This window comes from Protopterus annectens, chromosome 15.part0, assembly GCF_019279795.1.
Source record: "Protopterus annectens isolate FY-2018-M chromosome 15.part0, PAN1.0, whole genome shotgun sequence".
Classification (NCBI taxonomy): domain Eukaryota; kingdom Metazoa; phylum Chordata; order Ceratodontiformes; family Protopteridae; genus Protopterus; species Protopterus annectens.
The window spans coordinates 597,998,389-598,014,751 of NC_056749.1; the positions used below are offsets into that span (position 1 = coordinate 597,998,389).

At 43.8% G+C, this 16,363-nt stretch overlaps 1 protein-coding gene across 1 annotated transcript in view; it reads right to left on the bottom strand.

Annotated features, from left to right (window-relative positions):
* Positions 1 to 16,363, bottom strand: part of KIF4A (kinesin family member 4A) — a gene marked incomplete in the record, with an annotated part of 2,786,372 nt that overhangs the window by 1,179,394 nt on the left and 1,590,615 nt on the right.

Below are 16,363 nucleotides of genomic sequence, written 5' to 3' on the forward strand. Positions count from 1 at the left end.
CTGACGGCATTATATAATTAAATCTTCTGCCAAAGTAATGAAATGCAAAGTTGGACAGACGCTTAATAGTGCATTGGTTAAATCTAGCAGAAAACCGACAACTAGCAACATCGTGGTCAGGGCCTAGGCAAGGAATACATTAAGAATGAAAATCCTTATGAGGTATCTGCTTCCCCACAAGAAATACAATGAACTTTTTCTGACATCGGTCTGGAGCAAGAAAAAAGTTTCCCCAGCGGGGTACTTAGATTTAATGAAGACTTCGGATCTGAAATTCGAATTTGAAAATCTCAGGAGTCGGCCGACTGGCACTTGCGAACTGCTTTTCCTTCGGGCACCGTGCGGCAAGAAAGACTGAAGAAAATGGCGTCGGCTGCATCTTTTATATCCCTAGAGCACTGCCGTCAGGGAGAAGGTGACAGCAACCGACGCCGGACCTAGATTTTGAAACTCAGGCCGACTGCGGGTAGCCTGCCAGTAGGATAACCCAGTTGTAAAGACTGCAACAGTGAAACACGAACATCAAATGAATAAAACAGAAGCCTAGATAACAGCCAAAAAGATACAGGACTAAGTTCTTAGATTGTGTTGCAGTTCATCAAGGCAGCAAAGGTGAGCTGCGGAAGATGGGAGAAAGCAGTGTATTATGGGTACAGGATGCAGAGCTCTAAAGCTGAAGTCTCAGAGAAAGGCCGGCATCTGATCAGACAACCTACAAGTTAACCAGGTAGATAAGACAACACTGGGTCATTAGGTAAACATTCTTGGATATTGCGGCTATCTAACAGCAGCATTGCAAAAAGAGCCATTTCAAACTTACGATATTCCTGCAAGTTGGTCTTTTTTGGAATATGAAGGCGTGCATTTCCCATTTTCGGGTGTTGCCATGAACTAGTCCTTTAAAGTAAAAGGGAACAGAGTCTAATTTTGCTACTCCAAACATTTTGGTTTGCAAACAGTTGTATAGGCAAGACAAACCTAGGACTGTTTTCAAGTACTTGTCCTTTGGAACAAAGAGCAGTATGGTGCAAAAACCACAATTAAACTGAGTCACTGAATCAACCCTTTTGCTTTTTTTCTGTGCTAGTGGTTTAATTAAAGGTAAAGCCTGATTTACTTGCTGAGGAGACAAGTTTGCAACACTAGCTAACAGAGGCATTTGATGAAATTCCATAGAGCAACCATTACAAACTGTTTTGAGAACTCAATTCTCCAAGATTTCTGATTTCAAAATTGCTACACTACCTCACACGTACAGGTTGAGGAATGGAGAAAAATTCCATGCAAGTCACCACGATCTTTCCTGTTTTCTCACCTGATACTGTTGTAGGATATGACCACTTGGACTTGTTTTGCCTTTGGTTGAAAAAACAGCTAGAGAAATCATTTCTGTAAAAAGGCTTCTTCCTGTTAGGTAAACGTCTGGAGAGCTGTGGTGGGGTGTGGTACACAAAATACTTGCTTTGTAAAGGATTTAATTTTACCTTTTTGCTCAGGGTCAGTTAAACTTCAGTTATTGCCTGGGTGTCTGAAAGTATAGATGTGTGAACACACTCACTATAAGCAAAGATATTCAAATATAGACTTTTCTGCCGAATCATACTTACTGATGGAAATTAGCCACAGGTGGATATCGGCCTTCTTGTGTGATGTCATAAGATTTCAGACATCTCCTACACAGCTGGTCTCCACCCATGGCCTGAGATCTCATCAGACTGGACTAAAATGTAATGCAACACATGCCATCCAAGTTTTTTTTTTTTGCTACAGGTCACAGAAAAGTTGGTCTATATTGTGAGTATAGAAAACTGTCCTTTTGTCTCTCATCTGCAAAATTCTTTGGGGACCTAATGGCGATTTCCCTGCCGCCATCATCTCTGGGCTCTATATTAGTTCCGCTAAAACTCTATTCAGCGAATATCTCCTTGCTAAATGTTAACTGCAGAAAGTTAACTCCATCGAGCGGCCATTGCAGCAATTTTTTTTCTAGGGGAAATGTACGCGTGCCCAACCTAAAATCTCACAAAATTTAAAACCCTCCAAAGTGGGGGGGCTTTGCCCCCCACACCCCCCCTAACAAAATATACCAACTCCGAGATTGCACTACAGTGGGGAAAAGGGCAAATTCTAGATGATGGCCAAGTGTTTTTTCCCCTATGAAAAAATTCGCTGAAATGGCCGTTCGGAGTAAGATTTGGACACTTAACATTCGGCAAAGAGATATTCATTGAAAAGGGTTTTCGCAAAACTAATATAAATCCAATCTCTGGAGTAGGGTTCTTAAACTTCTGATTTCCTAGTCTGGAGTCCATGTGAAGACGTACATGTATACGGACTTGAACAGTCACGACTTGCCTTGCCTACTGCCACCTTTTGCCCACTCAGGAAAAGGGTAAGAAGTTTCCTCAAAGGAAAGGAAAAGGCTGGTGGAACAAGATATTCTAGCAGTAACTATTTCACAGATCTCAAACTCACTGCCTGCCAGCCTTATACAGCCCTGAAACTAGTATAATTCTTACTACACCATATTTCAAGTTGTACTGAGTATTCTTATCTTGGAGGATTGTGACCCTTGGCACAGTATTATCAATTCTCCTACAGGTTACATAAGTAACTTCAGTTTGAGACCCATGCACTGCTTTGACTTCTATTATGGTGACTATTTGTGCAACTGTGTTGTGGTTACTGCAGAAGTCACTGCTGCACAGTAATTCCATATCCATGAGAAATGAAATTTAAGTAGTAACTATCCCCATAGAGAGAAAATTACAGTAGGCCCTGTAGACCAGCAACAAAGAATGCCTAGCTTTCAAGCGAAGGTTCTGATTGCTAATGCCTGGTAGAGATTAACTTTTGCCCATGTAACTACCTCTCATGTAGTCTGAGCAGATACATTCTGAAAAAAGGTTACTAAGAGGGCCACTAGCCCAGATGAATGGGCTCTGACCGATCCCTCTATGTATTTTTCACACAGAATGCCACTGTGGTCAGAAAGTCTATGTGGCACATCTCATTACTATGGGTTTTGCATCCCGGAAGTAGTCATTGTCTCCCTCTACTCCTCCATTAGGCCAATCAGAGCACAATGCCCCATTTGGCATGTACCTCACTAGACACTTGCAACAAGTGGAGAGGCCGCAAAAGTATCTCACAAAGAGGGTACTAGGCCTTAAACACTTGTCCTACATGGACAGACTCAAAAAAACTCCAACTATTCTCTGTCTGATATTACCTCCTTAGAGGTGATCCCTGCTCGACTTATAAACCCATGTCTGACCCAGCTCTGTTAGAAATGCTACATCTAAAGAAATCCCAATCCCTCCGCACTACACGCTCCCGAGACCTCAACCTCATCACCACAATCAACAGAACAAGCTGGAGGGACAGGTTCATAACCCAGAGACTGCCCATACTATGGAAAGTACAGTTGTGTACCTACCATAAATGTAGATGTTCGAGTGTATTCACTGTTGCAGTCATTACACTTGGGTTATCCTGCTGGCAGGCTACCCACAGTTGGCCTGAATTCCAAAGTCCTGGTCTGGCGTCGGTTGCTGTCGCCTCTTCCCTGACATCAGTGCGCCAGGGATATAGAAGATGCAGCAGACGCCATTTTCTTCAGTTTTTCTTGCCCCAGATGTCAGGTGCCCCCAAAAGGGTAGGCTAAAAACATTGCTTATAAAAAGCATGCACTAAAATAAACAATACTTTAATCTACAAGCAAATACACCACATAGGTTGTATAGAATAGAGAAGCACAGATAAGTCCCAGCAAAGAAAGGGGGATGGTGGGTGGGTAACCTGGACTGCAACAGTGAATACACTCGAACATCTACATTTATGGCAGGTACACAACTGTACTATGTTCAGTGTTTCACTGTTGCAGTCATTACACTTGGGTTGAATCCCAAAGCTGAGGTTGGGCGGCTGGGTCTAAATAGGATTAGGAGTGGCTATGAGGCCCTGCAAAACTGCAGTGGCAAAGCCTGCTCTGGATTTAGAGTAAAGAGGTAAGTGGTAGTGCTTGGTAAAAGTGTGCACTGAAGTCCAAGTTGCAGCCTCCAAAATATCTTTGTTTGGTACTCCTCTGAGGAAGGCTGCTGAGGTGGCTGCTGCCCTGGTCGATTGTGGCCTGATGCCCTTAGGCACTGATTTGCCATGGTGTGAACAGCAGAAACGAATGCAGTGTCCTATCCATTTTGAAATAGTCTGCTTTGAGATGGCCCTTCCTTGTGATCCTGCAACATATGCCAGTAAAAGTTGCTCTGTCTTTCTGAAAGCTTTAGTTTTGTCCAAGTAGAAGCGTAGGTGTCTGTGTATGTCCAAAGAATGCAGAAGTCTCCCCCATTTATTCTGGGGATTTGGATAAAAAGTAGGCAAATGAATGGCTGATTAAGAGCCACACTGGATACCACCTTTGGCATAAATGTTGGGTTTGTCCGTAGAGAAACCCTGTCCGGGTGGAAAATGATAAAAGGTTCCACAGCCATTAATGCCTGCAACTCTAAGACTCTTCTTGCTGAAGTTATTGCTAGGAGCAGAGCTGTTTTCCATGATAAGAATTTTATCTTGGCTGTATTGGCTGGCTCAAAAGGAAGCAATGTGAGCTTTTCCAAGACAAAATTGAGGTCCCATGTAGGTATCGGTGCTCTCCTTGGGGGTCTTATGTTTTTGGCCCCTCTGAGGTACTGCCTTAGAAGTGGATGTGAAAAAATAGGTGGTTCCGTATTGTAATGAGCTGAAATGGCAGAGGCATGGATCTTAATTGATGAGAAGGATAGGCCTTTGCCCAGCATCTCAGTTAGGTATTGTAAAATCTGAGGAATATTTGGAACAAGCGGGTCAATTCCTTGTGCCTGGTTCCAAGTACAGAATCTCTTCCATTTTTCTGCATAAGATTTTCTTGTGCTGGGCCTCCTGGCTTACAAAATAACATCCATAACTGCTTTAGAGAAAGGTGAGTTGAGTGATTATATTATTCGCCATGCAGCCAGACTTAAGGTTCTGAGCTGGCTGTGCAGGATCTGATTGCTTTGTTGGGTCAGAAGATGAGGAATTTGAGGTAAAGTCCAGAATGGGACTTGAGACCAGCTTTTTAGGATTGGGTACCAGTGCTGGCATGGCCAGTCTGGGGCAATCAGTATAATTTTTGGCTTCTCTTGTCTGACCTTTAGGAGTACCTTGGGGAGGAGAGGCAGTGGAGGAAAGGCATATACTGTAAGGGTTTTCCAGCTGAATGACAGAGCATCCACCTTCCATGCTTGTTTGTGATAAGTCCTTGTGCAGAATTCTGTAGTTGGCAGTTGTGAGGGGAGGCAAATAGATCTATGTCTGGGCATCCCCATTTCCTTGTTATCATGCTGAAGACTTGTGGATCTAGTTTCCACTCGTGAGGGTCCATGAGGTTTCTGCTTAGTTTGTCTGTCAGAGTATTTGTCTTTCCTGGCAGGAATTGTGCTTGCAGATGCATTTGATAAGTCAATGCTGTGTTCCACAAAGTCATGGCTTGCCTGCAGAAGGGGTAGGAGAGTCTGCCCCCTTGCTTGTTTATGTACCACATGACTGTAGTATTGTCCATCCTTAGCAGCAGTTGTCCTGGATGGAGTAGATCCTTGAAAGCTATCAGGGCATTCTGTACAGCTAGCATCTCTTTTTGATTGATATGAAGATGCATTTGGCTTGCGGGCCATGTGCCCTGAGTACATTTTCCTGCCTTGTGTGCCCCCCAGGCATAATCCAATGCGTCTGTTAGTGTCTGCCTGGCTGTGGATAAAGTGAATGGCTGTCCCTTGTTGTGGTGACAGGCCAGTGCCTACCATCAAAACTCCTGTTGCAGGCAGGGAATGAGGGTAATTAACATTTCCAGGATGTGGCAATGTTGAGTCCAAACACTTTTTAGATACCATTGTAGCTTCCTCATATGCAGTCTTGCATACGGAATTAGCAGAATGCAGGATGCCACGAAGCCCAAAGCCTGCAGAATTTTTCTTGCAGGTAACTGGGTTTTTGTTGCCATTTTTTCGAAGTAAGAAGTCAGTTGCCTTTGTTTGTCTGGCGTGAGAAGCCATCTGGGCAGTTGTATTTAAGCTTGCACCCAGGAATATTATCTCTTGAGAGGGTACTAGTTTTGATTTCTTTTCGTTTACTGTGTACCCTAGGCAAATTAGTAATCTTTTTGCAAACGCCAGATGCTTTAGTAGAAGGTCCTTGCTCTCTGCTTGATTAAGGCAGTCATCCAAGTAGGGATATATTTGAATTCCTCTGTCTGCAAAATGCAATTACTGGTGCCAGGCATTTTGTGAAGACCCTGGGCAGTAGATAAGCCAAACGGCAGTGCAGAGAATTGGTAGTGCATTAATCCAGCTATGAATCTGAGGTATCTTCTGCAAGATTATCTGATTGGGACATGCAGGTATGCCTCTGAGGTCCAAAGTTACGAGCCAAGCCTTCTTGCCCAGCATGGGCAGAAGTTGCTGCAGTGTCAACATTTTGAATTTTGGAACGTCCAGAAAAGTGTTTAGAATAGACAGGCCCAGAATTGGTCTCCAAGCTTTGTCCTTTCTGGGTACCAAGAAAAGTCTTGAGTAAAATCCTTGTCCCTGCTTTTGCTGTGGTACTGGCTGAATAGCCCTCATGTCCAAGAGAGATGAGATTTGTTTTTGTGCCTCTGCTCATTGATTGTGTGGCAGGTCTGGCATACCTTTTGCCTTTGGAAGTGTGTGAAAGTGAAACCTGTAGCCTTGAGAAACAATATTCAAGACCCATTTGCCCTGGGTGATCATGTGCCAATCTTGTGAAAAAAGTGCTAGCTTTCCCCCTAAGGGTGCTGCCAAAAGATAAGAGCTCGGCCTTGGCAGTGGAAAGTCATTGGGACTGTTTACTATATGGCTGTGACTTGTCTTCTCCATTTTTGGAGGTAGGAGCAGCCCATTGTTTAGGCCTGTATGAGCCTTGGGGCTGAGATCTGCCTCTAGGGCGTCGGTATCTGCCTCTTTGTGGCCTGACACAGGAAAGGACCAATTCTTAGAAGGCCAGTTCCTGCTAAATCTAGGTACCTGTACCTGTAAAAAATCCTTTACTGTCTGCAATAGATTTTGCTTTATCCTCCTCTTTCTTTAACACCTCTTCTGCCTTAACACCAAACAAAATATCATGATGTAATGGAGCATCCAATAATTTTGCTTCAACATGATCAGGCAGATTCTGTTCCTTTAACCAAGCATGCCTTCGAATGAAAGAACCTGTAACAGCAGCCCTGCAAGAGGCCTCCAGTGAATCAAAACCACATTGCAAAGTATGCTTTCCCACTTGTTAAGCTGCATGCAATAAATCCTGCATTTTCTTGTTTTCAGCACATTCAGAATTTGTCAACATTTTCTGTTTTAACAGTGACAAAGTATTGCTGATATTTAAGCATATGAAACTGACAATTTAAAGCCCTTACAGCCAAGGTAGCAGAAGTGTAAACTTTTTTCCCCCCATCTGTCCAGTGCTCTAGAATCCCTATCAGAGGGAACAAGGTTTTTTGCAGTGGAAGCCTTGACCCCTTTGGGATCCTGAGATATAGTTTTTGGGTCAGCATCAGGGTTTTTATATAGAAATTTATGTGAATCTGCAACCCTGTAGCACCTGTTTGGCTTAACGGGTGCAGGGGGTAAAGAGTCAGGAGACAGGCCGGACTCTGAAATACATCTACAATGTCTAGAACAGGTGGAATAGCCAGAGGTCTGTGCTGAGGAAGTAAAAGAAAATCTCAGAGCCTTTTCTTAGACTCTGAGTAATCTTGGCTCTCCCAGTGAAAATGCTCCCTCATGGTATGCAGGGTCTCACCAAAAGAATTGTCCTCGGGAGGAGAGGCTGAAGGGATAGATTCCTCAGCATCAGAATCCTCATAGGGAGGATGAGAGTATTCCTGTTCTGAGGAGGAATCAGAAGAAACTGAAACCTGATCAGAAGAATCATATTCAGTGTCTTGCCTAGGCCTCTTATCAGAAGGGGGATGGGAATCCCTGATCTAAGTAATTAGGTCCTCGGCCATTTTGAGCATCTGTTTCTTAGGCATGGAAGTTTGTCCAGAGAATGCTGCACTTGTTTCTTTGTCTTTAAAGCTGTTTTGGCCTTTGTCTTGGAAGCCGAAGTTGGCTTGATGTATAACTGTGTTGGTCTGAAAACACCCTCAGAAGCAGATGCCTGCTCAGCGGCGCCGGACACATCTGAGGGAATAGTTTCTGAAGGCCCAATACCTTGAATATCCAGAGGCCTAGTTGTCTCCATGTGGGAGTCGGAAGCGGCCTGTGGCTCTGAGGTAGCGGGTGTCAGGGGCTGCGAAAGCACCTCACTGAGAGTGGTCAACCACCGAGGAATTTAATTCTGAGGAATCCATTCAAGAGCGGTATGGCGGATTTCAGTTGTAAGAATTCATTCCGTTTTACTTTTAGTTTCTTCCGGGAGCCGCCGGAAACAAACACTTGCTTTTTACCGTTTTCGGTTTCGCAAACGCCAAACCGCTGGATCACTTATTCTTGCTCCTGCTTGGAATGTCTTTTCCGGCGGCGTTTGAGTATTAAACGTTAAAATGAAAACTGTTCGGAACCAAAAAACCGACCGACGGCCGCCCGGCCTGTTGCTCGTCGGCACAGGCAGGCACAAGCGTTAAGGCCCTAGGTGGAAAGGGGGGGTACAGGCAAGCTAGGCAGAAAGAGTGGCTTTATGAGGTATTTGTTTCACAGGTTTAGGTATAAACAATTGTTTTTTTTTTCTGTTGAGGCAAGAAAGAGTCCCCAACGGGTACAACGGGTACTTAGCTTTGCAGTAGTATTCGTAGAAGTATACAGTAATCTCGACCGACCGGCAATCGGCACTTGCTAATCGCTTAAGCTTTGGGCAAGCGCCAAGAAAGACTGGGGAAAAAAATAGCCGGCTGATGCTTTTATACGAAGACCAACAGAGATGGCGTCCCGGATGGAGTCGACATCAGCCGGGCCCCGGACTTTGGAATCCGGCCGACTGCAGGGCTGCCTGACGACAGGACAACCCACTTGTTATGACTGCAGATGCATCCATGAAGGACATCCAGCAAACCGGCGACTGGCCTAGCGGAGGCTTAGTCTGTTTTGGACCTCGGATGCCTGTCCTTTTCTTTTTTTTCTTGCGCTTTTTATAAACTCCGGTCGTCAGCTGTTCCGACGACATTATATAATTAAACCTTCGGCCAAAGTATTGAAATGCAAAATTGTACTGATGCTTAATAGTGCATTGGTTAAATCTAGCACAAAACCGCCAACTAGCAACGTCGTGGTCAGGGCCTAGGCAAGGAATACAGTAAGAATGAACAAATCCTTATGAGGTATTTGCTTCCCACAAGAAATACAATTGTTAACTTTTTCTGACATTGGTCTGGAGCAAGAAAAAAGTTTCCCAACAAGGTACTTGGCTTTATTGAAGACTTCGGATCTGAAATTAGATTTCGAAAATCTCAGGAGTCAGCCGACCGGCACATGCGAACTGCTTTTGCTTCGGGCACCGTGCGGCAAGAAAGACTGAAGAAAATGGCGTCGGCTGCATCTTATATACCCCTGGCGCACTGACGTCAGGGAAGAGGCGACAGCAACCGATGCCGGACCAGGAGTTTGGAATTCAGGCCGACTGCGGGTAGCCTGCCAGCAGGATAACCCAAATGTAATGACTGCAACAGTGAAACATGATGAACATCAGGCTTCCCATACATGTCAAGCACAGCGCCTCACTGTTCCTCTAAGAGAAATCTTGATGAGTGGATGGGAAACAGAAAATTCACCACAGAGATCACAACAGTGACTCTACCCGACAGAGGCTCTGGGAACTAAGGTCAGGTGGCACGACGTCAGGGTAATTCTATGGGCTAGGCTTGTAAAAGGCTCCAGGGCCATTAGTCTAGCACACACACCTATGATTCATAACAAAAGGTGATGAAGCATGACAGCCATTTAAACTGTGCTTTGAGATTTCGCTTCTCAGACTGCAAAAAAAAAAGTCTATGGCCCCTGCAGGTAGTATCACGAGTACTGCAGAACATCCAGCATGTAAAACAGCCTTTTCGCTTTGCTGTAAAAGTTGAAGGACTGGTCACTGAACAATCTTGCTAACACCCACATTAGACTTCCCCTTAGGCGTGAAGTAAAAGTGTTCTAAGGCACAAGAGGTAAGGACAGGAGGACACCTATCCTCCACCCGATTTCACCAACAGGTGAAACAAAGGTAGCAGCTTTTTCTGAAACAATAAAACAGACTCCAAAATTTACAGTCTTCTGCATATTTGACAGTGAAGAATATCCTTAACCCCCTCTGGCACTATTTCCCATCAAACAGCACTTAATACACCAGTGGTATAGAAGAAATGACTGCATTCATTGTAATAAGTGCCATTCTGACATCTAGCACCCCCCCCCCCCAAAGTCGCACAGTTTTACACACTACACAGCTCAAAGCTGCCAAAACATAGCAAAATACCCTTTAGTCCAGATAGAGTACAGGAGACTCTCATAAAAGACCTCAGTCATCAAGCCAGCATAATTCTAGAGGAAAAGCTACTACACTATTTCTACCTGCACTGACCATCTTTTTTTCTTTGAGAGTATGGCTCATAAGCCAAGCATGCTAGGTTTTATAAAGCCCTTCACGGTCATTTGACTGAGAGATCTCCGCTAAGGACTTTTCATTTGATCCATACATACAATCGTTACCACCTGCAGACTTTCTCAACTGATTCCCCACAGGGTTAAGAACATTGCCCAAGACATAAATCTACTTCATACGGCTCTTATCACACCAAGTACAGAATAGTACATCCTTTTCTGTAGACGCAATCCAGAAATGGTAGAAGGAGAACCAAAGGGCTTCAATGCTTGATCCAAAAATGCTTGCCTTGCAGCAAAATACTACAGTGATTCTCTTTTTACTGTAGCTTATATTCTTAAATGTCATCTACAACTAATATACAGGGCATTAAGAGACCCTTTACTATTTGAAACTTTTTTTTTTTTTTTTAAAGAATACTCCCAGTAACCGTTTGAAGTGTCAGGACCAATTGGAGCAAGACCCAGAACACAAAGTGGTCAAAACTTAAATATACCAAGTAAAACATGGACATGTCCTTGAATATTCCACTTTACTCAGAGGCATGGAGATCTTAGAGTTGGTATACACAAGTTTAGGGGGGGTGACCTCATTGAGGGTGCAGGGGAACTTCCCCCAATGCAATAAAGTTTAGGGGAGAAGAGCGATGAGAAAGATTCGCTGTTCTCCTGCATTTTTGATCCTTTTTCAGTTCAGCACTCATTTGGAATGCCGATATTTCAATAGACGGCCATATGCCATGGTGACATGAACACAAGATACACAGCCTCAATAAAAAGAAACACCGGCAATACAATGAAATAGTCGCATATTTCAAAGACTTCCATACCAAGCATTTCTTCCTCTCTCTTTCTCAGGCTTGGCCCATCAAGCCACATCTTCAAGAAGCAAATGAAAGACTGTATAGGCACCTTCAAGTTCCAATACGAGATCTGGGTAATCAAACTCAGAGACAGTTAATAGGTCTTAAGCTTTTTCATCACACCTATAAAAGTTAATTCTGTCCCTATGGAAGACAATGCAGGATTCCTTGCAGGACTAGGGCTCAAAGCTCTGAAATACTTCTACCAGAGATAATTTTAATCAGAAACTAACATCTGTCCAGACACTGGAAACACCTGTTGACTAACTGCCAAAGGCATGAATTCCTTTGTGTGTGTGTGTGTGGGGGGGGACAAAGATCTCAAGCTACTCCCCTTGTCCTATGATGCACTGTACTCAGCTAACTCTTGAGACTGAGTTCAGCACTTCTAATATACAAACCTAGGGGAAGAAAGAAAATAACCTGATGGCTTGGACAATCTCAGCAAGGTGCCAATCATAGGTCACTGGTGCTCCCCTAGATTTCACCAGATACAGGAATTTGGTGGAAAGGGTATTTCCAGTGTTTCGACAGATACTAATTTTACCATTCTGGAAAATACATAAATTATAAGCTGGTCCTGGCCAGACACTATAAACTTACAGGTAGAATTCCCCCTGCAGATCTTCCGAAGTACTAAAATAAAATACCTCTGAAAATGGAAGCACCAAGCAAGGCTGTAAGCGTGGATACGGTATCCAAATATAATGGTCCACAAAAATAAGACCATGTAGCAGCTGCAAAAATTTCATCCAAAGGTTTACTTCAGAGCAAAGATGCTGAGGTGTCCTGAGGTCAGGAATTGTGCACTCATGGTTGGGGGGGGCAGGGATTCTTGCTGGAGGAATAAAGTACAGTTGTGTAAGTAAACATATTACAGCAATAGCTATTCAAATGATCACTGCTGCAGTAGCCTTAGCTGGCTATATCCACTCAAGGATACAACAGCTGGCCAGCATTCAAAGCTTCAGGACACCTTCCACAAGCTCAAACGGTCAAGCAGCTTTTGCTGAGGTGACTGGACAAGTTTAGGCACCATGCGCTTCACAGCTTTCCTGCCAGCAGAGAGAGTAAGGCTGAAGCCTGAAAGGATAAAGCTAGAGCAAAACATATACGCACACACCCTGGCACAAAAACACAAACAAAAAAAGACAAGTGGATGAAGCAGCTACTGCAGCAATGACCATTCTAGCATTTACTGTTATGATAAATTTACTTACATAACTTAGTATATTCATCATAATGAACACTGCTGCAGTAGCTTGAGCTAAATGGGTAGATTACTCCAGCTAACATTTGATAGGTGGAAGGAGAAGAGAGTTCAGCAGCCCCTAGAGAATGTCCCTGCTGCAGTAGCTTGAGCTAAATGGGTAGATTACTCCAGCTAACATTTGATAGGTGGAAGGAGAAAAGAATTCAGCAGCCCCTAGAGAATGTCCCTAGCAAAGCCTGAAGCCTAGAGAAAGAATCAAGCTTATGGTGCCTTTTAAAAGTATGTACAGAGGACTATGTAGCAGCTTCTAGAATCCAACCCTTTCCAACCCTTTCCAAAAAGCCAGAGATGAACCCAAGGCCTTGGTAGAGTGGGCTTTGACCCTGTCTGGAATAGTTTAGTTATGGTGAGCACAGCAAAGAGTAATAAGGCCTTAGACAACTACTTGAAAATTGCCTGTTTTGACACAAGCTGTCCCTTTTTATCTTCACAAGAAATGAGAAACTGATCTGAAGACTTGAAATACTTTATTTTATTAAGATAGTACCAGAGATGTCTGTGGATATCTAAGGTATGGAGTACATTTTTGCCCTCATTTTCAGATTCAGGAAAGAAAAGGGGAGATGGATAGTTTGGATAAAGTAAACTTGGATACCACTTTAGGCATAAAAGGAGGATTAGTTCTCAAAGAAACCCTGTTCCTATGGAAAATAAGACAGGACTGACTCGCCGTAACAGCTTGCAACTTGGATACCTTTCTTGAAGAGGTCAGAACAATCAGTAAAACTGTTTTTCATGTTAGGAAACTCAAATCAGCCAAGTTAGCTGGTTAAAAAGGAGCAAGTGTTAGTTTCTCTCACATAAAATTGAGAGAAAATAGAAATAGAACCACAGTTGCCTGGGCCAGAAGGAAGTCATCACAATGATCTTGGGGGATTCATTCTGAATCTTCAGGAGTATCATGGATATTAGTGGAAAGGGTGTACAAGCATACAGAAACATTCATATCCAAAGAAAAGGCATCTGTCTTACTTGCCTTCTAGAATGGCTTCCTGGAACAGAACAATTCCAGTTGATAATTCAGAGAAAAGGCTGAGAGATCAACTTGTTATACATCAAATCTTGGAAGACCCCCCCCCCAATCTAGTTTCCATTTGTGAGGGTCTTCCCTGGTTCTGCTCTTGTCTGCCATACAATTTTGCTCTGATAGAAGGCAGGATGCCTGTAGGGCGAGACTGTACTGTGAAGCTATATCCCAAGGAAACATGGCTAGTCTGCAAAGGGGATACAACCGGATTTCTCCTTGCTTGCCGTACCATAACGGTGGTACTGTCTGTAACCACTCAAAGAGATCCCAAGGACCAAAGATGGTTCTGAGTTGAGTGTCTTAATCAGGGTAAGCATCTCCTTGATGTTTATGTTCTTGCGTCTGTTCTTAGTAACTCATATCTCCAGCACTTTTATCCCTCTGGAAAATGCTCCCTAAGCAACTTCCAATGAGTTTGTGGTGCAGACTGTTTTTGAGTTGGGAGGGAGAAGGGGGAAAGTACAGTTGTGTAGACTTACATAAACGTAGATGTTAGAGTATATTCACTGTTGCATTCATTACACTTGGGTTATCTTCTTGTAATAGCCCTCAAGTTGGCCTGATTAAGTAAGTCTTGGGTCCTGCGTCAATTGCTGTTCCTTCTTCCATGATGTCAGGTGGCTGGAAGGAGGACTGATCTTGGGACAGACCACATGTACCATGGTCAAGCCAAATATGGTGCCTCTTTCCCAAGGAAAACACAGTAAAAAGTACTTAAAAACACTCGGCTAATACCAAAAAGTAAAATAAACAATTTCTCCACAAAAAATGTTTAAATACTTTAAACAACTTTTTCAATTGATGGGGGGGGGGGGGTGCTCTAATTTAACAGTATGAATTAGTCTCTTGACGGTCTTAAAATACAAACTTGTAGTTTTAAAATAACTTGCCTGAACAGGAAAGCATCAAACAAAACTTTTCTTTTTAAATGGAAGTCCACCCCCCCACCCCGGGAAGTTATCTACCTAATAAAGGAACAGCATGAGACAACCAAGTTTTGATAGCCATAGAGAAGTGTAATCTTCAGCAGCAGGAAAGTTTTGAAGGTATTAGTGCTCAAAAAAGTACAGCTGTGTAAACTTACCATAAATGTAGATGTTAGAGTGTATTCACTATTGCAGTCATCACACGTGGGTTTATCTGCCTGCAGATAGCCCTCAGTTGGCCCGAACACCAGATACACAGTATTTCTGCATTGGATGCTGTCGCTCCCAGAATGAAGTCAAGTTGTCAGGGGTATAAAAACAGGCAGCAGACGCCATTACATCAGTCTTTCTTTCCACAAATGTTAGGAGTCCCCCAAATAGGGAGCTAAGTTATGGTGGGTGAAAACACCACCAATAAAAAGTAAATACCAATACCCCTGAAAGGGGGGGGGGGAATGGAATAGAGAGTATAAAGAGAGAGAACCCAGGGGGCTGGAGGGAGTGAAACCAGGACTGCAACAGTGAATACACTCTAACATCTACATTTATGATAAGTGTACACAACTGTACCATGTCCTTCATGTTTCACTGTTGTAGTCATCACACTTGGACAGATTCCCAAAGCTGAAGGGTGGAGGCAATCAAGAAGAGTTAGGGCCGGCTAGAATGCCTTGCAGGACTGCTGTTGCAAAACCTGCCCTGGATTTCGAAAAAATATGCAGGTGGTAATGCTTGAAGGTGTGTACAGAACTCCAGGTAGCAGCTTCCAGGATGTCCCTGGTAGGGACTCCCCTAAGAAATGCTGCAGAGGTAGATGTTGCCCTTGTGGAATGTGTTCTGACCCCCTGAGGGGTTGGTTTCCCATGGTGCTTGTAGCAGAAATGGATGCAATGTGCTATCCATTTGGAAATTGTTTGCTTTTAAATGGCCTTGCCCTCTGCACCTGTTGCAAAGCTGACTAGTAATTGGTCAGATTTTCTGAAGGGCTTCAGTCCTATCAAGGTAGGATCTGAGCAGTCTTGTGCATGTCCAAGGAGTGCAGGATCCTTTCCCCTTTATTTTGAGGATTAGGGAAGAAGGCTGGCAAATGTATGGATTGAGAGCCATATTGGACACCAGTTTAGGCATAAAGGAAAGGTTTGTCCTGAGGGAAACCCCGTCCTATACTTTAGACAGACTCCAGGAGCAGCACTTTTCCACTTATCAGCATAGGATTTTCTTGTACTGGGTCTTTTGGCTTCAAGAATGATGTCCAGCACCTGCTTGCTTAGGGTTGCTGGGGGAAAATTCAAGGGATAAGCCAGGCTGCAAGATTTAGGGTTTGAAGTTGCAGATGCAAAATCTGTCCCTCTGGCTGAAATAGCAGTGTTGGGCTGTGGTGTGGTGTAGGTGCCAGGCTGCGCAGGAGTGGGTACCAGTGTTGGCGTGGCCAGTCCGGGGCAATCAGAATTGTCCTTTGTCTGTCCTGTCTTATTTGGAGTAATACTCTAGGGAGTAGGGGCAGAGGTGGGAAGGCATACATTGAGAGATTTACCCACTTAAAATATAGGGCATCCACATTTCTGGCCCTGCTGTGAGGGGGTCCTGGTGCAGAATTTGCTGAGCTGGTGGTTGCAGGAGGAAGCAAAGAGAGCCACCTCTGAGGTTCCCCATTTCTGAAT